The sequence below is a fragment of the Malaclemys terrapin genome, chromosome 8 (genome assembly GCF_027887155.1).
Source record: "Malaclemys terrapin pileata isolate rMalTer1 chromosome 8, rMalTer1.hap1, whole genome shotgun sequence".
Taxonomy (NCBI): domain Eukaryota; kingdom Metazoa; phylum Chordata; order Testudines; family Emydidae; genus Malaclemys; species Malaclemys terrapin.
Window position 1 is genome coordinate 61,070,553 of NC_071512.1, and position 26,190 is coordinate 61,096,742.

Below are 26,190 nucleotides of genomic sequence, written 5' to 3' on the forward strand. Positions count from 1 at the left end.
GTCTTGCTTTGTTTTTTGCTTCAGAGTAAAGTCACGGTCTGGTTTGTGGCTACTACAGTGATATAACATATGGGCTGCTTTTTAGGGTAAAAGGATTGTCACTTGGATGGATATGTCAATTATGGGTTCCCCCTCCCCTTTTGAAATGATATCATGTAAAAGCACAAATTCATTTCAGAGTGTTTGAAAAACCCTACAGAAGGTCCCAGCTAAATAAAGAGATGACTTATATTTTCATAATACAAAAAATCCAAAATGCAATAAAGATTGTGGGCTGTAATACAAAATGCAATGCAAATGGCTAACTAATTAGAATGGCTGGGATAAGTCATGTGATAAATAGCACTTTATTTTCTATTTGCCAAATTATTTGGAGTCACAAACTTCTCCATCAGCAAAGAGTGCACAGCACCAGTGGTCCATGGACCATAGTTTAGAAATCACTTTAACCCTTTTTTCACTTTTTCAAAGATTGTCTCCCACAAATGTACTCTCTTCTGAAGCAGACATAAGGCTGTGACAACACGTACCATCACAAATCACAACTGCTCCTGCACTATTGAAATGGATTTTGTTCCCTTTAAGTTAATACCAAAATAAATTAACAAAACATTTTTTGTCTTACAGAAGTAAGCCCTACCTATTGAATAACTGAATACCCAAATCCTACATACCATCTTGTTGTGCTTGGACAGAGATGATTATATATTAACCTGATTTAATCAATAACTTAATGAAGAAGAATGTGGAAGAAAACGTATTACATATTCTTTGATGTATCGGTATATTGGGTGCTTTCATTTCAACACATCAAAAAAAGCTACCTCAGTTATAGCACTTGGACGTATCATCGAGATAAAGCTGCTTTGACAGCAAGATTACAATGCAAGCTTGTAATTAAATATTCAGATAAAATATATTTTATATCTTTCTGGAATCTTTTCTTACAAACTTACTGTCTGGTTAATGGTCTGTATCAAAACTGAGTTTCAAACACATGGAGAATAATGAAAAAGGGGAAAACATTATAAGAGATAGTTGGCAACTTCTCCTTGAATTTTCAGTGTCATCGATTTTTTGGCTGGAAGAGATCTTTATGATAATCTAGTATGATTATCATGACTTCCCTCATAACACAGACCATGGAATGTCATCCAATGATTCCTACATCTATAACAACAACTTGTGGTTGAGCAAGAGCATGTTAGTTAGAAAGACAGACAAGCCTGATTTAAAGACACCAACTGATAAAGAATTTACAAAATCTCTTAATAATCTGTTACAATGATTAATGACTTTTAGTGTTAACTTATATTTTATTTACAGTTTGAACTTTGCTGATTTCAACTTCAAGCCCTTGGATTTCGTAATGCCCTTGTCAGCTAGATTAAAGAGACCTCTAGTGACCGATGTCTTTTCTCCATTTAAATAATTAAAGACCATGATTGAGTTGCCTCTTAATCTTCTCCCATATAAATGATATTAAGGTCCTTTAGAGTCTCATTGTGAGGCATGTTTTCCAGACTACAAATCATTCTTGTAGCTCTTTTCCGAATCATGTCCAATCGTTTTTTTTTTAAATATCAACACCAGAATATGTATTCCAGTTGGGCTCACCAATGCCAGATTCAGAGACAATATCATCTCCTTTCTCTTTCTTAAAAGTCCTCTCTTTATACATCCAGGTATTGTGTTAGTCTTCTAATATAATATAAAATGTCTTTGGTTTTATTATCCAAACTTGAGTTAGTAGGGTATCTCTACTAGCAGTTCCACCACTAATGGGGTCTTGTACTTATTTTTTTATATATAATACATGAACAAGGGGATTGTTCCATAAATTTAAGGACCGGTAGATTTAAAACAACTAAATTGACTAATTTTTTCACACAGCAGATATTCAGCCTTTGGGACAGTCTTTGCTATAGAAAGTCAGGGAGCTAAAGTTGAAAGCTGGATTTTAAAAATGACTGGACAGTTTTGTGTCCCTGTCACAGTTTGAGCTTGGGCTATTAAGGGGTTCAGCACCCAACTCTGACCTCTGCCTGGTTCCCCTCCTAAACTGTAGTATTTGGAGAACTGAGAGCACAGACTTGGTTGACTCAGAGCCAGCCCTTCTGGAAGATATCAGTGGCAACTTATTCTCAATAGGCAGGAGTGTCCTGTCCTGGACTTGTGGCCTGAGGAAAGACCAGCAATGATTCCTAGTTGACGAGTAGCAGGAGCTGCTTAGGAACCTCTCAATGGGGAAGCCTGCGGTAAGACTTAAGAGTTTGGAATTGACTGACTTGGCAAGAAGGAATCCTGAGAGATCCCAAACATCCTGTTTGAGGTATTTTGTATTGATATGAAACCAGACCCCAGAAGTCGCTGTTTGAGACTTTATCAAATCAGACCCAGCAGGGCAAGATTGGTTTGGAGTGGGCTGAGGAAGTACCCACTCTCTATAAAGAAGGAGAAACCCATAATATTTGTAGATATAAATGCTAAGATAGCTACAATCAAATATGATGTTTAAAGTGAAAAAAAGTTCAGGAAGAATCCCCTACCCTTTCTCCACAAAAAACACACATGGCTACTGTTGAATCATAAAAGATAATGGATTAATTCATTCTGTCCATCTTACTACTAAGGGTTGTTCCTATTTTTCATCTACTAAGGGCTATACTTAACTCATTTCTAGTGTGTCAAGAGATGGCACTTCCACAAACCTCAGAGCTTATAGAATTATAGAAATGTAGGGCTGGGAGGAACCTCAAGAGGTCATCTAGTCCAGTCCCCTTCACTCAAGGCAGGACTAAGTATTATCCAGACCATCCCACAGATGTTTATCTAACCTACTCTTATAAACCTCCAATGATGGAGATTCCACAACCTCCCTAACAATTTATTTCAGTGCTTAACTACCCTGACAGTTAAGAAGTTTTTCCTAATGTCCAACCTAAACTCCCCGTGCTGCACTTTAAGCTCATTGCTTCTTGTCCTATCCCCAGAGGTTAACAAGAACAATTTTTCTACATCCTCCTTGTAAAAACCTTTTATGTACATGAAAACTGTTAGCATGTCCCCTGTGAGTCTTCTCTTCTCCAGACTAAACAAACACATTTTTTTCAATCTTCCCTCATAGGTTATGTTTTGTAGACCTTTGAACATTTTCATTACTCTCCTCTGGACTTTCTCCAATTTGTCCACGTCTTTCCTGAAATGTGACACCCAGAACTGGACAAAATGCTCCAGCTGAGGAGGGATGAAAGTAATTTAAAGGTCTTACCGGTACGCCGGAGTCCTGAGCAGGGGTGTAGCCTCAACCAGAAGAGTCGTGGCCTCAGCCGGAAGAGGCGGAGCCTTTCAAGATTTAAAGGCCCTGGGGCTCCGGCTGTGGCTGGGAGCCCCAGGGCCTTTAAATCACTCCAGAGCTACCAACTGCAGAGGCAGCTGGGAGCCCCGAGGCTGAGGGGCAAATTAAAGGGCCCGGGGCTCCGGCTGCCATGGAGACCTGGACCCTTTAAATCGCTGCAGGAGCCCTGCTGCTGCTGCCCCAAGGTAATGGCGGCAGGGCTCTGGGGGCAATTTAAAGGGCCAAGGTCTCCCTGCAGGAGCCCCCGGCCCTTTAAATCCCCGCCCGAGCCTGGCTGCTGGAGTCCCAGGGCTCCATCAGTGATTTAAAGTGCCAGAGGCTCCGGCCGCTGAGGGGAGCCCCGGGCCCTTTAAAGCGCCGCTGGAGCTAGCAGCAGGGTTCAGGTGGTGCTTTAAAGAGTCCGGGGCTCCCTGCAGCGGCTGGAGCCATGGGTCCTTTAAATAACCACCGGAGAAGCCGGTCCAGTCCAGCAGGGCACACGGCTTACTTACTTTCACCTCTGCACTGAGGCCTTATCAGCGTGGAGCAGAGTGGAAGAATTACTTCTTATGCCTTGCTTACAACACTCCTGCTAATACATCCCAGGATGATGTTCACCTTTTTTGCAACTTTTTGTTACATTGTTGAATCATATCATGTAATCCACTAAAACCCCCAGATCCCTTTCCACAGTACTCCATTCTAGGCCGTCATTTCATATGTGTACAATTGATTGTTCCTTCCTAAGTGGAGTACTTTGCATTTCTCCTCATTGAATTTCATCCTATTTACTTCAGACCATTTCTGCAGTTTGTCCAGATCATTTTGCATTTTAATCCTATCCTCCAAAGTACTCTCAACCCTCCAAGCTTGGTACCCTTCTCAAACTTTATAAGTGTACTCTCTATGCCATTATCTACATAATTTATGAGGATATTGATGAGAACTGGATCCAGGCTCTTCCAACTTGACTATGAGCCATTCCACAGGATACCAGTTAGCACTAACAAGCTGCTTCTTTTTTTCCTGGAATTATGCCTAATTTTTCTCTTTCTTAATTTTATTATTATGCCACAGAATTCCTCTTCTTCCCTGGTGTTTTACACCCTGCAAGTATTGTCATGTCCCCGTTTAGACATTACTTAGCCAAGTTTAAATATATATAATATACTCTTACAATCATTGTTTCTACTACAATCTCTCCAGCCCTCTAACCATTTTTTGTACTGCATATGCATTATTCTTCCTCTGACATATGAAATATCAGGTTTTGTCCACTGCCAGAGGCAGAACACTAACAGTGGACCTGACAGTCTTATTGATCTTCCTAATATGGTAAAGCCTGTGTTCCAAAGTCAGTGGGGGGTACCATTCATCAAAAGAACACTTCCCCCCAGAACAGCAGTGCATCAGTGCTGGCTCCTACTCAAGAAAACCAATGATGTCTTGCATACAAACACTGGAGATATTAGATCCCTATCCCTTCCTCTTCCTCTGCTATTAAAGAGCCAAGACCAGCAGATTGTTTTGGTGCTATCAAGGAGTAAAGAATTAGTAGCAGGTGTTACCACCTACACTGCCCACCTATTTTCAGTCCAAATAATATGTCAGCTAATGGACGGAGTTCTCTAAAGTTCAGGGTCAAGTCTCTTGTAGTGAAGGATGACGGCTTTGTGTTGGTTGGTTTGCAGGAGAGAATAGATTTAGTAACTCTGGTTCAGAGAACTGAGCCTATAATGGAAACACACGAGTTAAGCTATTGTGAAAGTCCATGAACACTGTTCACACCTTCTTCTGTACAAAGTAACTATAGGTTTCTACCGCCCCCCAAAAACCTGGTTACTAGTTGGTTACCTAACACCAAAAGGCTGAAGCATAATTGTGCCAAATATGCCCAGTAGTATTGTATGCATGCCACTAGGGTGACCAGACAGCAAGTGTGAAAAATCGGGACAGGGGGTGGGGGGGGGTAATAGGAGCCTATATAAGAAAAAGACCCAAAAATCGTGACTGTCCCTATAAAACCGGGGCATCTGTTTACCCTTGCATGCCACGGCCTCTCTATCTGCACAACAGGTCTGTGCCATTCATTCAATGTAGGGTGGGCTTAGAAGAAAGATGATCAGCCAGAGAGAAAAGAAAAGTACATGATACAATTCAAAGTCATCTATTTTTAAAATTCAATATTATTTCCTTACTTTATTAAATTTAATTTGCTTCTTTTGCTACTATGCTATGGCACTAATAATGATGTTCAAAAAATAAATACTGTTATCACACCAGGCTCTCCTTTCTGGGTCTGAGGACAAGACATTGATGCATGATTCTGTAGCTACTAGGAAGTTCAGATTACCTGATAATCTGTAAATAATTCTAGGGTACCAGGCAGCTAAAGAATGTCAACATCTATACAATTTAAGGCATTGGATGTTTATACTGTATGTATGTGTGAAGTATACACACACACACACACACTCTTTCAGAAGCTATATATAAAACATCTACTCAAATGAAATAAAAATGCTACTTTAGAAGATGTGTCATAAATTGGAGTGCGTAGAAGCTGTGGGCCAGGAATATAGGCCCTAGTATTGCAATTGATAGGGTATAGAATGACTGACAAGCCTACGAAGAGGCCCACAGACATCCACACAGGCAGAACACCCTACCTGCATGCTACCAATTGCAGGCTCAGGTCCATAGTAAGGAAATGGACGTATATTTTCAAATACAGGGGGTGAGGAGGGCAGGGTGGAGGTTGTAACAAAATAGGTTTCTGTTCTGCTGAAAAAGAGTTTTCCCATTCAATGGACCTTAAAATGGCCCATAATGGCAGGGTTTATAGATTGTCAATAAGAACTGCTTGCCTAAAAGCACAGAAATAAACAAAGTACCATCATACTGGCTCTTAGTCTTACAGCTGCCATAAAAATTAATTCTATCAATGCTCAATATAGATTGTCTGCAGACATAGAGCCAGAGCCTCAGCTGGTGTAAACTGGTAGAGCTCTATTGTCCTCAATGGTGCTACACCAATTTACACCAGCAGGGACTCTAGCCCATAATGTAAATTGAGTGTGTTCAGTCAACTGTCCATCACAAGAGGTTTTAGCACACGGTTATTACAATTAGCAATGCTAAGCTTCATTAATAATAACCTAATTATGTCTATAAAATGATACTAAAGCTAACAAGTATCAGTGTTAATCAATAGTATCACGATATAACTTGGAATATATTCTCTGATAAATTCTTTCATAGCCTATGACATTCCGTCCTTTGCACTTACCCTTCCCATGGCTCATAAATGACACCGCATTCTACATTTGGTTGGTCCAACAGGTGAATGCTCCTAATGGACTGAAGTGACAGCAGGACTCTCATAGACTTTAAGGTCAGAAGGGACCATCATGATCATGTAGTCTGATCTCCTGCATATTGCAGGCCAGTGAACCTCACCTGCAGCCAATGTTTCCCAAGCAGCTACAAGTTAAGCTATAGGCAGAACAGAGATGGTAGGAGGTACAACACCCTTCCCCAACATGTGCTCCATTCACCCATTTTCTTTAGCTGCAGCAGGATTTGTTAATACTTGCAGCCATGCTTGCATAAGGCCAAAATGGAACCTCAACTGCATTGAAATTCAGAAAGGCAAAGCCCAATAAATCCTGACTCACTGTTTGTGTGTGAGATTTGTAACACGAACAACTAAGTAGCCATACTTCTGGTAAGATGCCAGCTGCACAGTATACATGACAGACAACGTGATGATGGGCTCAATGGTGCCTGGCACTGACAGGGTTCATGATGCTACATGCTAAACTTCCTCAGTCCTGCTCTGTGCAGAAGCTAGGTACAGATATAGTCCTTGGGCTGGGAGTTGGTTGCACAAGGCCTACGTGAGACTAGCACTGCATCATGTGCTAGATTCTCTAGATGAGGGAGAGAGCTGGCCCAGCACAGGGTGGAGTGCACAGTATACCACACAGACACAAACACCCTATATTCCTGCAGGCATTGTACAATGGCCTAGAAAATCATAATGCAGCAGTATTTCACTACTCTGCCCATTAACACATTCTGTGGCTTCAAGGCACAGATAAACCCAATATGAGCAAAATCGTTGCAAGTGTAGTACAGAACTTTGAAAAACTGGCTGTGTGATGGGTGTACCAGGTGTCTTATGTCCCATGCTGGAGGTCCCACTACCTGGATGCACTCCACCTGATGATGGTATCCTTTTTTGGGAGCAGGAAGTAGTGAATTTAGACCTCCCAAGAGCTGCCTAGAGAGGCCACCCAGAATCAGCTGCCAGCAGAAGCAATAAGAATTTGTTCTCCAGTGGCTAGAAGGTCCATGAGCCCACAGAAATCAATAAAGGCCCAATAGCCAAGGTAAAAAGGGCTGGCTGCTGCCTTCAGAAGACAGTTCTGGGGTGAAGCTGAGACTAGGGTTACAACCTGTCCAGGTTTTCCTAAGATTGTCCTTTCTTTGTGGTGGCTATCCTGCGAAAGCAATAAAGGTGCTCAGTATACAGCATCTACTGGCCAGTTCTATGGGCTCAGGCTCATCTTGGATGGCCTATGTTTTTGTACATCAGAAGAAGCAACCCTAGGTGAGACTGGGAAGGAAGGAGCTCCCCTGTCATAATCCAAGAAGCCTGGCCTGGTCAGGAGCCTAACTCAGACCACACCTTTGTGAATGAGGCAGTGAAAGTCTGTTTTGTTTTACTCTCTGGAATTTAAAGCCCAGGTCGCCATTGTCAGGAATCAGGACATGTAGCAGAGTCTGTCTCCAGGCAACCTAATGAGTGCTGCTGGCCTTCAGTAGTCTGCCTGATTGGCTACACCACCTGACTGCGTCAGCAGACCAGCTTTAAAGCCAATCGGCAGAAATTTGGTGGTTCTTCAAGGCATTTGCCTAAGGGTGTAATAGCTCTCATGGCTCCTTGTTCTCAGTCCTGATCCTGCTCCTGCCTTGCCCCTGACCCTTGGCCTTGATTGATTACTTCTGTGGTTGGCTCTGACCCTTCGCTCTGATTCCTGACTGCTGACTTCGGCATCTGGACTCTGACACTGGTTCTGACCCTCAGGTCTGATTCATCGCTACTGACTCCTGCTCCAATCACTAGGCACAGCCACCCACATCCTGGACTCTGGCAGCTGTTTTGAGTTGAATACCTACTCAAGTATAGGGAGACTGTTTCACAAACAGCTTTTCTGGTTCAGGTGAACACAGGGCTGGCCTTACCATGAGGCGAACTGAGACAGCCACCTCAGGAGCCAGACTGGAGGGTGGGGGGCACCAATAGGACCCAGAGTGTAGAAAATTGTGTCTGCTGCTGGTGCATATGTATTCTCTCTGCTCTAGATGCACAGAGATGGTGGAGCGCTGTGCTGGAGGAAGGAGGGCACAAGAGACATAACAGGCAGGCAGGAGAAAAGGTGAGAGGGAATAACAGAAAGCAGCAGGAGCTGCAGGGAGAGAGAGGAGGAGGAGCCTCTTATGTACCTCTCTAGCACCCCCAGGAGCCTGGACTGATTAACACCAGCTTTTCAGGGAGCTTTCTGTTTCCTGCTGCTTCCCTGAACCCACTTGAGGAGAACAGCAGTCAACTGAAGTAGTAGGAGCCAGTTAGGCCTTAAGATGCTGATATCTTCCCTCACTCAGGCTCTGCTACCAGCCTGCTTATTTGTCCCCTTCAATTGTGTGTTGAGAGCCACTATAGCTGGCACAGAACAGCAGTCATGAGTGAAAGAAGAAAACGCCCCTCTGGAGCAGCTTTCAGAAAAAGAAAGAAAGCAAAGGAAGCTTTTCTATCTAAGCAGGAAGGAACTCTCCTGAGATACATTGACAGAAATGTTCACGGTGAGCCTTCCAGCCCCAGTGAGGATGTGAGTGGTGAGGACATGCCTGATCTTCCAGTTAGTCAGAGTGTAGGTGACCTGGCAGCTACTGCAGCATCCATATCTCCATCTCAAATGGATGTAACCATGCACATTCCTGAAGAAAAGTGTAGATCAGAGAAGAGTGTGGTGGAAGTGCAAGGAACAGCTGCTGCTGAGTTTAGTTCCTTAAGTCTAGATGATCCAGGACTGTGGACCCACTTGAGCAGTAGCCTGAGGGACTTCCTTGTACTGCATGGGCCACAGCAAGTAAAAAAAACGTCATGTTCCCCAAAGACAATGAAAATAGAAGTTTCCATCCAACACATTACTGGCGTGAAATCCCCAATGGTGACAAATTGGAGAGGCCATGGCTTATGTACTCAAAAACCCAGAATGCTGCATACTGTTTTTGTTGCAAACTCTTCCAGTCTAATGTTCCAGCCACATTGGGTTCTACAGGAACAAAGGGAAAAATCTGGCAAGGAATCTTGCATGCCATGAGAAGGCAGCAAATCACCATAGATCATTCCATAGGTGGAAAGAGCTTGAGATGAGACTAAGGTTAAAGGCCACCATAGATGATCAGCATCAAGAGTCTCTTCACTGGCAAAATGTTCTGAAAAGGCTCATTGCCATTGTGAGAATGCATGCTACCAAAAACCTAGCACTTCAGATCAGCTGTATGTGTCAAACAATGGAAACTTCCTTAAACTTATGGAGTTGATGGCTGAGTTTGATGCTGTACCTCAGGAGCATCTAAGAAGAGTCACCACCCAAGAAATGTACACACACCACTACCTTGGAAAAACAATTCAAAATGAGATCATACAGTTACTGGCAACAAAAGTCAAACAGAAGATTGTGGCAGATCTGAAGTCAGCAAGATATTACTCTGTTATTCTGGACTGCACACCTGACATCAGCCATACGGAACAAATAGCTTTAACAGTGTGTTTTGTAACAACAGAACCTAGTGAAAATGTCCCTGCAATGGTGACTGTCAGAGAGCATTTTCTAGAATTTATTGACATTGATGATACTACAGGAGCTGGTATGACAAATGTGCTTCTTAAAAAGCTGGAAGATACGGGAATTGCGATAGGTGACATGAGAGGTCAGGGCTACGATAATGGTGCCAACATGAGAGGAAAGAACAGAGGAGTGCAGACACGGATCTGAGAGTTAAACCCTCGAGCTTTTTTTGTCCCATGCAGTTCTCATTCATTGAACTTGGTGGTCAGTGATGCAGCTTCAGCTTCTAGTGAGGCTGCTGAATTTTTTAATGTAATTCATAGCATCTATGTAGTTTTCCCTGCATCAACTCATTGATGGCAAATTTTGAAGCAACATCTGGGAACATCCTCTCTGACACTGAAACCACTGAGTGCCACACGATGGGAAACTCGAGTGGAGGCGATAAAGCCTATCAAACACCAAATTGGGATGATAGATGATGCCATAGTTGCCATTATGGAGGATAATGCTATGACAGGAACTTTTTGTGGGAGAACAGTGGCAGAGGGAAATGGAATCACCAGAAACATATGTAACTTCAAATTTCTGTATGGCTTAGTGTTGAGACATGACATACTGTTTGAAATAAATGTTGTAAGCAAGAGACTCCGAGGTGTTGACCTTGATATATCTGGAGCAATGGAACAACTGGACAAAGCAAAGTCATACCTACAGTCTTACTGGTCAGATGAGGGATTTCAAAACATTCTGAAGAGTGCAAAGAAGTTGGCAGAGGAACTTCACACTGAAACTATTTTCCCACCCATTCAAGAATACAAGAGTCACCGAAGAAGAAGACATTTTGATTATGAGGCACGGGATAATCCCCAAACAACAATTCAAAGTTGAATTCTTTAACCAAGTGCTACATTGTGCAATACAGTCAGTTGAAGAATGCTTCATGCAGCTCAAGGAACACAGCAGTATATTTGGGATGTTGTATGATATTCCCAAACTCCTCACTATACCTGAGGAAGACCCACACCAGCAATGAAGGGCACTAGAGACAGTGTTGACACATGATGACATGCGCAATATCGATGCGAGTAATTTAGGGGATGAACTGAAAGCCCTTTCAAGATACATTTCAGCAGGATCAACTCCAAAGGCCATTCTGGAATATATGTGCACAAATAAGATGACCACCCTCTTTCCAAATGCTTTTGTTGCTCTGTGCATACTTCTAACACTTCCGGTAACAGTTGCCAGTGGAGAACGCAACTTCTCCAAGCTGAAGTTAATAAAAACACATCTATGCTCCACAATGACACAGGAGAGGCTGGTCGGCCTTGCAACCATCTCAACAGAGCATGAGCTGGCCCAGACTGTGGACCTTCAGGAAGCAGTTCAAATCTTTGCATCCAAGAAGGCACAGAAAGCACCACTTTGATTATTCAAACAGATAAAAATGCCAGTGTTTACTATGCAGACAAGAAAAGTTACATTTGCTGTTTAGGCATTTGAAAGTTAAGTGTTACTTAAAATTTTTGAACAAAGCATATTAAGTTTTTAGTTCTCCTTTATTGGGGTAGGTAGCAGAGCAGTACCATGAGAGGAGTAGAACAGGAAGAAGGCAGAATTGAGACCTTTCAAAGTTTTGGCCCAAATGAGGGGGCATGGGGGCGTCATTTGAGCTCCCCGCCTCAGGTGCCAAAATGTGGTGGGCCGGCCCTAGGTGAACTCCTCATAGGCTGAAATAGATCCTTGTCCCAACCTTAACTATGAGGAAGCTAGAGCTCCTCCATAATCCAATAGATCAGGGGTGAAGGAGACAGCTTTGTGCTGCATAAATCTTCTCTAAAGCCATTTTGCCTAAACTTTGGAGGATTCCCTTTATTTGGGGGGAAATAAGACAGGATTTACTGTCTGTTATAGAGTTGAGCGAAAAGTCTTCCCTTAGACAAATGCAGGCACTCCGTTTCTTGTTGGTTTTGTGCCTTTATAGTCCTAGGGAAAAGTCTGTGCCTGGTTTGTTGTATCCTACAAAACAGTGTTGGTGAACATTCATTCAGATTCCGAAGGTTTGATTTGACCTGCTTCTGCCTTTTATTATTCACTATTTATTTGTGAATATTGGCAAGAATGGATTTTTGTTGACATGCTGTTTGGTGATTTAGCTGTATCCATGTGCTCACAAAGGTGCTTATAGTTAAATAAGAGCATTCATTATTTGTTATTCTCTGTTGAAAAAAGTTTGTCACCAGTCAGAGAGTAGAAACAATACAATTCGATCTAGGTTACCAATTGCACACTATGAATTACAAATAGCAACAGCAAACATTTGCAGACAGCATATAGATTGAAACGTGTTTGCCTCACCCTGAACTATTTAGTTAATGATGAATGGTGAACTAACTTGTAAAATTCAATGTCAGTTTGCAAATAACTCACCGAGGAAAAAGGACTACATTTCAAATAAATAATTCAACCAGCTCTAAAAACAACTATACTTTGCAACAGTTGGATTTTCCTATCCTCCCCATCAGAATTCTATCTGAAATTATGAATATCCTGGATGTTTCCAAAGAGTTTTTCTGAAAATTTGCTGGCGTTTCCAGCTGGTATTCTGAGTAGTCATTCTTACCTTAGAGCTGGATTTTGGCAGGGTATTTGTTTAGCTGGGGATGGCTGTGCCCAGGTATGGATAAAATAATAGGAATTCTTTCCAATTTTAGTGACAATAGCTATATGGGGTGATGTTCTGCAAAATAAGGTAGTGGCAGTTTGGACTGATAATCAAGAAGATGTCCATCCAATCCATTCTGAAACAGCCTTGGTTATGATTCTGGTCTATGCCTTCATTCTGCACTGTCTGAAGTGTAATATTGATTTTAAGATGTGGTACATAACAATCATGATAAAAAGGTTGTTCATCTTAATTTCTGAGGTAGAGGTTCCAACACTGCACCAAAATTGCTCAGCCAGATCCAGTTCTTCTATGAAGTCTTCACATTACAAAAAATATTTTTTTCCTATTGGCATCTGCTAGAAGAGGGGATCTATTTTCCAGGTTTCTATACTGCCCAATTGCAAATATGAAAGTTGTTTTTAACTGATATTGTGAAATATCAGCATTGATCATGTGTACGAAAAGTGAAAAAAATCACTTTTTGCAAGGCAAACACTCATGAAGCAAAAACTGTCTATATCGCTGAGATTCAGTTAGGAACTATCTGCAGAGCTCATGCTTTTTAATTTTGCCTATTTTAAATGTTTTTGTTTTAAAGATGTGTAAATTCTTAAACTTCAAATGCAATGGAAAGCTATGGATTTCTTTCTTAACCTAATACAACAGTCTTTTGAATCATTTCCCACATTTGTACAATACATTCAATATCTGTGTACTTGGGTTCCCAGCAGATGTGGAATGAGCACATATCTGCAGGTATAGCTGAATCCCTGGCACTAGTGCTAGACTCCTCCATTTTAAAGTTTATCTATAGAAAATTCATTTCCAACATCAAAAAGGAGAAATACTATAAAGCAAGAAAAAGCAAGTAACTTTATAGTCACTTTAGATAAAGGTCAGAACCAATAGATTACTAAGGCCCAGCATCTGCAATTGGGTGTGCCTGGACAGACCGTATGCCTGTGCAAAGTCTAATTTAAATCTATGGGGTCCTGCATGAATACATAGTGTCTGCCTTCATGGATCTGACTTACAGGATCTATTAGAACAAAAGAAACATGAGATTCTGTATAGCAGAAATCTAATTCTTCTCCTTTCTGGATTCAGTCCTATTACATAAAAGCATGTAGGTTTCTAGCAGAGATTGGGAAATCTTTTGAAAGTGGGCCCACATCAAACAACCCTGGCTTAGGAATCGATACAAGGGAAAAAATACACAAATTTGGAAGGAAGGACCAGAATAACGCTGTTGGAGGAAATAAAACATAAATCTGCATAGGAGATGATGATGACAGGCAATTCTATATAAATCATAGAGGAAGCACAGTCTGGTAAAATTTATCTTTAATATTCCTGTAAGGCACTGGGGACGGTGTTTGATTATATACATTCTCCCATCTCTCATTATTTGTATTAACTTAGTACCCCACTGATAGTGGGGGCCCCATTGTGCTAGGTTCTGTATGGACACATAGTAAGAAACAGGCCCTGTCCAGAAGAGTTTGCACCCCAAGTAGACAATGGTCAAGAGAATGAATTTGACTGTCTTGTCCAAGGTTATATAGGAATTGAACCGAAGACAGATCTCCTGAGTCCCAAACCAATGCCTTATCCATAACATATCTCCCTCTCCAGGCTCGTTCCATTTCTTATAACAATGGATGGATACATAAGAATATCTAAATACTATGTCTGGTATAGTGTATAGATTTGTGTGATTAAAATATACAGGGACAAATCCTCAACCGTAGTTAATCAGCTTAGCTTTAGTGATTTCAATGTAGCTATGTTGATTTATACCAGCTTAGGATCTAGCCCATATTCTACATTGTTTGCAAATTACTTATTCTGTGTAACATCCTTTTTATGACTAACACTTGGCAAGGAAGAACTATATTCCAGAAGTATTGTTTATGCTTATCTTACTGTTATACAATTTTTATTGATGTGGGTTTACACTGTCTGGAATTTCACATTTGAAAACGGTGTGCCTCTATTGACATCAGATTTCCATGGGTGTAACTCTTACAGAAATTGGCCCTCACACTCTGTTTTGACATTCTGGAATAATATAATCCTCCTCTGCTATAGCTTTCGTAGGATGGATTGAATGATAATGTGGTGGTTAACAAATAATCTTCTGCAAATTCTTTGTGCGTATGTTCATTTTTTACTACTTTGCTCTTTTGGGAAATGTATGGCTGCCATTTTTTGCACTTAACTTTTTTACCACAATACAGGCATGCTCTACTGTTCACAATGATGATATTAAATGATCTCTAACTGCACACAAATATCAAGCAATTTTCTTTTGCCTTTTCTCTGTATTGTGCTTCCTGCCCCCCTGATACTAAACAGAGAAATCATTGTTTCCAAAGCATTCAAAAAGAAACACATAATCTGATCTAAGTACAATGGCATTGGTATCCCTTTCACCTGCAGTGATGTAAATCAGAAATAACTTCACTGAAGTCAATGACATTACATTGAGCCCAATGTATATATACATAGATGGTAAAGAGACATTTAGGTTGAGATTTTCAAAGGAGACTGGGTAAATTAGGTACTCAAATCCCATAGAATTTCAATAGGAGTTCAATACCTAGCTCCCTTAGGCTCATGTGAAAAACTAAATTTTAAAACAAATATCCACTGAAGGAACAAAGTTTTGTTAATTTGGTGCATTTACTTTTTCTTCTTGCTTCCATGAATGAGAAGTGTACAGAGGTTAATTGTGAAACTCATAAGAAGCACTTTCACTAACATCAAAGCATTTAGGACCCAAGGGTTGATTTTGCTTCTATATAATCATGGCACTAAATTTAGAGTACCTCTTATAACATGCACATTAGAGATTTTATGTGAAGCTGGGTCTGCAAAGATGCCTGTAAAAGCTCTGAATACATTAAAAAAATTCTACATCAGATACTTAATTTCTCTGCATAGTCCAACTATGAGATTCTTTTTAAGGCAAGTATCAAATAACATAAACATTCTTTAGCTACTTTACTGCTGTAAAATCTATGCCTGTTTTTATTCATTTTTTATACTACACTTTTTCTTAAAAAGGTTCTTTTAGCAGAACAATAAAAAAAATCAGGCATATGTTCAAATGAGATCCAGATAAGGCACTGGTTCATTAAATTACGCAACCACAAAATGTGCAATTGATTGGGAATGAGATCAAGACTTTCAGCAATTAAATTGCACTCAATGATGGTTTTAGGGAAGAAAAAGTATTATAAACAATCAACATATGTGATATAGAATCATAGAATATTAGGGTTGGAAGAGAGCTCAGGAGGTCATCTAGTCCAATCCCCTGCTCAAAGGAAGACCAACATCAACTAAATCATCCCAACCAGGCTTTGTCAAGCCGGGCCTTAAAAACCTGTAAGGATAAAGATCCCACCACTTCCCTAGGTAACCCATTCCAGTGCTTCACCACCCTCCTCGTGAAATAGTGTTTCCTAATATCCAACCTAGATCTCCCCCAATGCAACTTGAGATCATTGCTTCTTGTTCTGTCATCTGCCACCACTGAGAAAGAGCCTAGCTCCATCCTCTTTGGAACCCCCCTTCAGATAGTGGAAGGCTGCTATCAAATCCCCCCTCACTCTTCTCTTTTGCAGACTAACTAACCCCAGTTCCCTCAGCCTCTCCTCGTAAGTCATGTGCCCCAGCCCCCTAATCATTTTCGTTGCCCTCCGCTGGATTAACTCCAATTTCTCCACATCCCTTCTGTAGTGGGGGGGACCAAAACTGGACGCAATACTCCAGGTGTGGACTCATCAGTGCCGAATAGAGCGGAATAATCACTTCCCTCGATCTGCTGGCAATGCTCCTACTAATGCAGCCCAATATGCTGTTGGCCTGATACAACACTTTACAATTCAGGATACATACAAATTGAAGAAAAATTAATGATCATCATTAAAATAAAAAGAAGAACAGGAGTACTTGTGGCACCTTAGAGACTAACAAATTTATTAGAGCATAAGCTTTCGTGGACTACAGCCCACTTCTTCGGATGCATCCGAAGAAGTGGGCTGTAGTCCACGAAAGCTTATGCTCTAATAAATTTGTTAGTCTCTAAGGTGCCACAAGTACTCCTGTTCTTCTTTTTGCGGATACAGACTAACACGGCTGCTACTCTGAAACCTATCATTAAAATAAGACACAATAGGCCATTATATATCTGGTAAACAGATTTTAATCTTAGGTGTTCATTATTATTTACTTGCATTGTGACAGTGCCTTAGAATCCTAGTCATGGACCAGGAACCCATTGTGCTAGGTGTTGTACAAACACATAATGGAAAGGTGGCCCCTTCCCCAAATATCTTAACAATCTAAGTATATATCAAGAGACAACAGGTGAACTGAGAAAATATTGGTTGTCATGATAACGTGTGGTATCAGCACACTAACCATTTTAATTTTTTTATAGGTATAAGAGTTTAAGGAGAGATTTGAAGGAGGACAGTTTTGTAGACAATTATGAGGAGTTCCTCCAATGCATGAATGGCAGCATGGGGGAAAGTAGGAAGGTGCTTATTTGAAAACTTAACAAGTGGGAGTTGTTAGGTGCCAAGGAGGCTGGCATCATGGGCTGATCAGAGATGGGAGTCAACATCTCGACAATAAATGAGAGACAATAGGGAGGGTGGGGATAGGCCATAAGGAGCCTTCAAAGTGAAGACAAGTTACTTATTTTTGATGTAATGCTGAAAAGGGAGCAAGTGGAGAGATGTAATGAGAGGGGTGACATGGTCAAAGCAACAAACTAGGAAAGTGATCTTTGCAACAGCATTCTGAAAAGATATGAGTAGGGCCCTTAACAAATTCACAGCCATGAAAAACATGTCATGGACCTTGAAATCTGGTCTTTTGTGTGCTTTTACCTTATACTATAGAGATTTAATGGGGGAGACCAGCATTTCTCAAACTGGGGGTCCTGACCCAAAAGGGAGTTGCAGGGAGGGTTGCACGGTTATTTTAGGAGTGTTGTGGTATTGCCACCCTTATTTTTGTGCTGCCTTCAGGGCTGGTTGGTCAGAGAGCAGTGGCTGTTGGCCAGGTGCCCAGCTCTGAAGTCAGTGCTCCACCAGCAGCAGCACAAAAGTAAGGGTGGCAATACCATACCATGCCACGCTTACTTCTGCACTGCTGCTGGCAACGATTCTGCCTTCTGACTGGGCAGCCAGCAGCCACTGCTCTTCAGCTACCCAGGCCTGAAGGCAGTGCCACCACCAGCAGAAGCAGCACAGGAGTAAGGGTAGCAGTACCGCAATCCCCCCTTCCCCAACAATAACCTTGTAACCCCCGCCCCCCCCCCCCACACACACACACAAGTCCTTTTTGGGTCAGGATCCCTACAATTACAACACCATGAAATTTGAGATTTAAACAGCTGAAATCATTACATTTATTATTTTTAAACTCCTATGATGTGAAATTGACCAAAATGGATGTGAATTTGGTAGGCCCCTAGATATGAGAAGAGCAAGGCTACATTTGCCAAAACCAGAGAAGAAGAGGTTGCAGTAGTCAAGAAGTGAGATAAGGAAGGTTGGGATGGGAGTTTTAGCTATATGGATGAACAGAAAAGCCCACATTTTAGAGATGTTATTGGGGGCGAGGAAGGAAGATTTAGCTACAGCCTGGATATGAGGATCAAGAGAAAGGTTCGAGTGTAAGATGATGCCCAGGTTACAGCCTGAGTGACAGAGAGGATGGTGGCACTGTCCATAGCAATTGAGAAAGGAGGAAAAGGGAGGGTTTGTGGGGAACCGTTAGGAAATCTAGGTTTTGGCCATGTTGAGATTAAGGTGACAGCTGTTTTGTTTCAGCTGCAAAGAATTCCATCCTGATGTATAATGCTGCAAGCTTTTGCCATAAAAATATGCTAGTCTGGGCACATGGGAGGGTTTAACATTAATAAAAAATATGGAATCCAAACCTGTTAACTATATTCCAGTATCTTAAATATGTGAAATAAAATACACCTCTACCCCGATATAACATGACCCGATATAACACGAATTCGGATATAATGCGGTAAAGCAGTGCTCCAGGGGGTGGCTGCGCAGTCTGGTGGATCAAAACAAGTTCAATATAATGCAGTTTCACATATAACGCGGTAACATTTTTTGGCTCCCGAGGACAGTGTTATATCGAGGTAGAGATGTAGGCTAAAGGAAAAATGAATTAATCAATTTTTTACATAATAACAAAAAGCAATGCATTACAACAGTTCTGTTCAACATGCTTTGTTAGAGGCCTGGTGGCCCCAGAACACTGGTAGTGGATTATAAAATTGTTCCCTTTCAGGTTGCCAGTTTAAATCCAACTCAGCTTGACAATGATGAAATGCTTTTACCATCTATTCGGGGGGCAATCTGAAAGAAGCCGGTGGTAATCCACTACCATATCTCAGTCCAGCTCCTAGAGAAAGAGTGTCTATATCCCCCAACACACACACAATTAAAATGGATAGTAATTGGCATCTTGATCTGACTGCTCTCAGCAAAAGAGACCAAAAGTTATTCTAGTGTATAGTCCTCATTCCCCTTTTTTTTTTGGTTGTGGGAGGGGGATAATTATAAACAATGGATAGAGCACCATATTCAGTGAGCCCTGCTCACCCTGTGCGAAACCATACTTTTGCCATCTTCCCTGAATAAGAGACGGTGAATAGCTGCACCACACCAGCAGCAGACCAGAGAGTCATAGAAGCAAAGATGAGAAAAACCCTTCCCCCACATCATTAACCTAAATAAGACTCAAAATTAATTGTCAAATGAAGACCATTTAAATGGTAACCTTATTAATAGCAGGAAATTTCTAACACACAAAGACCCATCTTTAAAAAAAGAAAGAAAGAAAGAAAGTTGAGGGGTGCAGTAGTCCAGGACTATGTTTTATAAATTGCTAGTTGCTTTTTCATCATAGCTTGTTATTTATTTATGTATATATAGGTTGTGTCATCATGTAAAAATCAATAAATTTACTGGTTTCAGAGTAGCAGCCGTGTTAGTCTGTATCTGCAAAAAGAACAGGAGTACTTGTGGCACCTTAGAGACTAACAAATTTATTAGAGCATAAGCTTTCGTGGACTGCAGCCCACTTCTTCGGATGCATATATTTACTAAAATCCAAGGAAATTATATGGGGGAGGAGGACCTATATCCATGCAACCTTAGGTTTGCTCAATTGAAGTAATAAAATAAAGTCAAAAATGCAAACTGGAAGGTTCCTACAATGATGGTAACTCAGCCAGTTTGCATATACATAGGAATATTTATTCCTTTCTCTTGGGTTAATGGCTTACAGTATTGTAGCTGATGTTGGAACGTAAATCATAGGGGATATGCAGTGTAGCAGTTGGAATATTTACTTTTGTAGTATTTTTTGTAAAATTCTGTAAATATAAATGGCACTTTCACAACATGCATGAAGAGAAGAGGACTTAGCTTAAAATATTTTACAATCTAAGGACTTGGTCCTACAATCTGCTCCTCACCATGAACCACTGCATCTCCCCAGCAAGTGCCAAGAAGTGAATGAAGCATCACATTATGGATTAGCTTGAAGCCCAGTCAGTTCCACAATTTGATCACTAGTATCTAGGCAGAGCCCCAAAAAGTTAAGAAGATGGTAATGAGTCTTTGAACAGGTGCTGGGTAGCTATGCTTGTGTGTCCGATTGCAGGACTGCATCTAAATCAGATTACTATCACCTATCCGGCTGGCCACTATTGTTTTTGTGTACTCCCCAGTCTCTCTGCAGGCAACTGTTGTTGTCACTTGTCTTATACTCAGATTGTAAACTTTCTGGGGCAGGCACAATCTTCTTGTGCTGTCTTTGTACAATATCTAGCACAATGGCCTCCTGGTCCATGACTACGGCTCCCAGGGGCTGTGGTAATATTAATTTAAAATAATGCCCTGTACAAGGGCCCCTACATAAATGAATGTGGAAATATTAGTGAAGGAGAACATATGAAGCCTTGGCAAAGGAATGTAAGGAGATGTGTTTGGTGCAAAATGGAGATTAGACAGTGTTTATTAATAATAATTATATTCCCAAATGATTTAATCCTATAGAGGATATGAGGGCATGTATGGTGTGAGAAGGAGTATTGGCTGGAATGAGAGTAGAGATGGAGGCAGGCTGGACCTGTCCATTCAAGCCTGCTGCTTCTTACTGATAAAGATGTCAAATATGCAAAATGTATTAGCTAGCTCAGCATTTAAGTAGATTTACTATGCCCAGTTAAAATGTTTGCTACAATGACAGTACAAAATGTCTGAAGATAAGTTTTTACTCAAGACTAACTTGTTTTAATCCTGACAGAATTCAATGCAGAGACTTCACTAAAATGTTCATTAAAAAATCCCGATGCCTAATGGAAAAAAACTAACAAAAGCATATAATTTATAAAGAGTACAGCTCATACTAACATATTATATATACTTTTATCTGAGTATATATAGCCTGACTACAATATTGTGCAGTGTCCACAGTCCAAAGAGGCCAAAAAAAAAAAAATCAACAGATCTAGGTACTGTAGGGACATGAAATCCACAGATTCCTGCCCCTTCCCATTAACCCATGGAACTGCTTCTTCCTTTGAGATGTGGGAGGAGACCTGCTGATCTTCTCCATAGCCAGTACAAAGGCATATTGCCTTCTACACAGATGGGCTTGTCCTCTAGCTGATCCTGCACTATCTGTGTGTTCTGAGAATCAAACTCCCTGTTTGTTCTATTGTGGGGGATAAATCAGAACTCCTGACTGAATGACCTGGGGAAAATGCCATGATTTGGTTTGCATAATGGGATTTCTCTCCCTTGACTATTTCCTGCCTGGATGAGGCTGATTCCTCACCTACATTTATAATCCTACCATATTCTGCAAAAATAGTGACTCCCCAAGTGCTACAGCTAGCAATAGTGATACTGTTGAGGTCTAGGTCATTGCTCGGCAAACTGTGTTATCTTAATAATTACTGGGTTTAAAGTAATTATTATGAAGTCACAAACAGGATTCTAAAGACTTCAGGTATTTAGGTAGCTGAACACTTAAAAACAAGAGCTTCTTTTCAAGCCAATGACCTTAATAGGAAGGAGAATAGGAAGAACAACATATCTTGCAGTACACATAGGAACAGAATTGTTTCCTAATAGGAAGTTTCCAAAGTTATCCATAATACATCTGTAGTTCTTTAACAAACTACCTATGCAGCAAAATCAATCGCTGACTGCCCTTCTCTACTGTAATTCAAATGTGCTTGTAACACAGGAATGATGGGCTGTTTTGACAGCTGTAGATAGTATGACAAATAGCTCTCACAGGTGAGACACTGACATAATTGAAATGTGCTGTCAAAATGGATAGAGGAAGGAACATGAGTAAGTCATTACAAAACACAAGTGCAAGGAATATTCCTTCTGCTCTTCCACTTATACTAACACACCAGTTATAGATTGTTCCAGTTGGCTGTGGTAATTGTGATCCCATTGTATTGAAAACAGAGTAAACACCTTCATTAAACATTTGCAAAGGATGAATGCTAGTTCGGGGAGATGAAATGCAAAAGGGTTGTATATGTGGGGTACAGTCTGGGAGAATGTTCAGCTTTTAGCATTTTAAATGACTAGATGTTAGAAGTGTATATAGGACACTGTATTTGAAGAAATGTGGCTATTCTTAAGAAATTTGCCTTCTTAGACCCACAGCTTGAAACCTACATACTTTAGCTTCACATTTTCATTTATGAGAAACAGGCTAAAAAACTGGTATGTGTGTGTGCATTCGTGTAGCAGCTCTAGCGTGGTACAGTAGACTAAAAATAGGGCTGGAAGCCATAAACTTAAGAATTTTATCCAGCCTCTATAAGAGACTGGTCTTAATACTTATGGAATAAGCTACTTTACAAGTCTTCCTAGGTATGTACATTACCTTGTTCAGTAGCTACATCAATAGTTATATTTCCATTTTCTAAACAGGGAAACTGAGACATAGAGAAGTTAAGTGACTTACCGATCAGAAACTGGTAGTTGATGATGCGGATGTGGAGTGAGAAGACCTTGAGACCTACATATGTCTTAAGTCAGGCACATAAGGTACTGTACACTTTTGAAAATATAGACATTAACCTCTTTGAGCCTCAGTTTCCCCATTTGGAAAATGATAGGGATAATGCCACTTACCTATTCATAATGATATGAGGCCTAATAAATTATGATGGTAAAGTTCTATGTCAGGCACAAATTCTGCCCTACGAACTAATGCAGGTCTGCAGTGCAAGGAGAACAGATTTTTGGAAGGGGCTGCAAATGCATAAGAAGACTGAACACATTTACAGAGAAATGTAAGAGTCCAAAATCTGTTTTTCTCCCTCCCTTTTCTGGGTTCCAGTGGTATATGTTTACATGGTCCGTGTGTGGAGGGGAGGAGAAGGATCTTTCTTCTTTTTGTATGGTCATGATTCCATATAAAGGGTGTGGTTCTTCTTTAAATTGCAAGGAGGTGATGGGAGGAGGTTTCACTCTACCAAACCTGTATTATTTTGCAAGATACAGTTTCAATTTGTAGGATGTGGCAGACACCCACACACCCATGTCAGTAGATGCAGTGAGAGTGTTAACTCTTTCACTATGCATAGAGATTGTCAGGTAATCTGTTGGAAACAGGACTGGAACCAGTTGTGAGGAAGTAGGTAATTCCCCTAGCTATAAAAGAGATGTGCTTTGATGCCTTCTGGTTAGACAGCAGATTAGGGCAGACCTTCTGGAGGGGTAGGGTGCAAGTTTTGCTAATGGATTGAAGCCATAGCTTTATAAGTTACTCCTTTATGTTTAAATAATGTGGTGATTAGGCTAAAGGGAGCCTCTTGGATTCTTATTTAGGAAGAAAGCTTTATGTTTGCTTTGTTTTTCTTAAATGGGCTCCATTAAATGTATTTTTACTAGTCAGCTAGGCTTCACTAACCCTGGCTGATCAATCCTTTACTAACCCCAGATTCTCTGTCCTACTATATAGACAAGCAAGTTACAGTTATTCTGAATTTTGGCATTATTGGACCAAACCTGCTAGTTCACTCACTCATTTCAATGAGAATATGAAAGCAATATACATGCAGCAGAAGCCATTATTTGTCAAGTGTGCTAGGCCTGTGAGCCAGATAAGATAGCTTAGGCATTATCTCTGATACCCCAATCATAGAGAAGGCAATATGCCAATAAGATGAGATATGTTTTGGGAGTGTGGGTGGGAGCCTGTTGTAGTGTGAGTCAAACATTATATCCCTGCACTTGTGTAGTAAGAAATGATGTACCATCCAGCCAAGACTTGTTTATTTTGAGGAAGATGAAAAGGTGTATGTGGGGGTTTTGTTGTATTTTTAAAAATACTTCTATGTTTTACATAGGCACTATCAGTCACATCAGTGATGACAAATATATATAATATACAGACAGTCTCAAAGCTGAGACAGACATCCTAATCTTGTCACAATTGTTCACAATGTATTACTGAATCTGACCTGTATACTACATAGTGAAATCTTCATTGCAAAAAAAATCCTTCATAACGGACAGTAATAATAGGAAGAGCAAAGCAGAGAGATATAACCCAGTGTTATTCCCTACCATGGTCTTTTAGTTTACTTTCCCTTTGCTGAATTAAGTACTTCACTATTGTGATGCACAGGAGATACAAGCATACCTTCTTGCAACAACCTGCATGCTGCCCAAACACAGTCAGCAAAGCCCTTTACTAGAGACGCAGCAAACAAAATGGAAAGAGAATTGGTGTGGTCTTTTGAGCTTCTAAGAGAGTAGAAGTCCCTGAAAGAATCTTTCACCAACAGAAATTGGTCCAATGAAAGATATTTCCTCACCCACCTTGTTTCTCTTATACTCCCCATTGTCACTTTACACATATATATGGGCTAATACAGACACAAATAACAATAACAGCAGAAGAGTGGAACTGCATATAAGTCTCAAAATCCACAACTGAGGGTACGTCTTCACTTACAGGAGGGTCCGGCGGCAGGAAATCGATGTTCTGGGATCGATTTATCGCGTCTGGTTAAGACGCGATAAATCGATCCCGGATCGATCCCGGAAGTGCTCGCCGTCGACGCCGGTACTCCAGCTCGCCGAGAGGAGTACGCGGCATCGACGGGGGAGCCTTCCTGCCGCGTCTGGACCCGCGGTAAGTTCGGACTAAGGTACTTCGAATTCAGCTACGTTATTAACGTATTTGCGTACCTTAGTCCGAAGTGGGGGCTTAGTGGGGACCAGGCCTAAGAGAGAAGGCTATACTGGTTAAAAACCATCTTGCTCAGAGGAGACGTGAAGACAGTTATAAAAAAATAAGAATAACAAATGGAATAAAGGGCAAATTGATAGTAATTAATATAAATCAGAAGCTAAGAATTGTAGAAAATTGATTAGAGAAGCATAAGGGCACAAAGAGAGTTCTATGGCTAGCAAAGTTAAGGGCAATAGGCTTTTTGTTTCATTTTTTGTTTTTAATATATTTGGAACAAAAACACTGGTATTTGTCTATTACTAGATGGACATAATAGACTTATAAATAATGCAGAAAAGACAGAAGTGTTCAATAAATATTTGTTTGGTATTTGGGGACGCCAGATGCTGTAGTCATCAATGATGACAAAACTCTTTCCATTCCCCCAACTATTAAACAGCAGTTTCTGAAGCTAGACATTTTTTAACTCAGCAAGTCTGGATAACTTGCATCCAAGAATTTTACAAGAACTGGCTGAGACTCTTAATTTTGCTTTTCAATATATTTTGGAACACTGAGGAAGTTCCAGAGATATTTAAAAAGGGCAAATGGGATGACCCAAGTAATTATAGGCCTGTTAGCCTGACATTGATCCAGGGCTAATTAATGGAATGTGTGATTCCAGTCTCGATTAATAAAGAATTAAAGGAGGGTAATATAATTGATGTTACTCAACAAGGATTTATGGAAAATAGATCCTGTCAAACTAACTTGATAATCTTCTTAAATGAGATTAGAAGTTTGGTTGTTTGTAATATACTTAAAATTCTGTAAGGCATTTGGTTTGGCACTGCACATTTTGATTAAGGAACTAAAATGACACAAAATTAACATGGTACATATTACACAGATTAAAAACTGCTTAAATGACAGGTCTCACAATGTAATTATAAACAGGAAATAATCTTCAAGCTGGTGTGTTTCTAGTAGGGTCCCACAGGGATCAGTTCTTAGCCTGATGGTCTTTAACATTTTTATCCATGAACTGGAAGAAA

At 40.6% G+C, this 26,190-nt stretch overlaps 1 protein-coding gene across 5 annotated transcripts in view; it reads right to left on the reverse strand.

The window, feature by feature from the left end:
- BRINP3 (BMP/retinoic acid inducible neural specific 3) overlaps positions 1 to 26,190 on the reverse strand; it is a 326,305-nt gene that overhangs the window by 152,081 nt on the left and 148,034 nt on the right. The window lies entirely within an intron of this gene.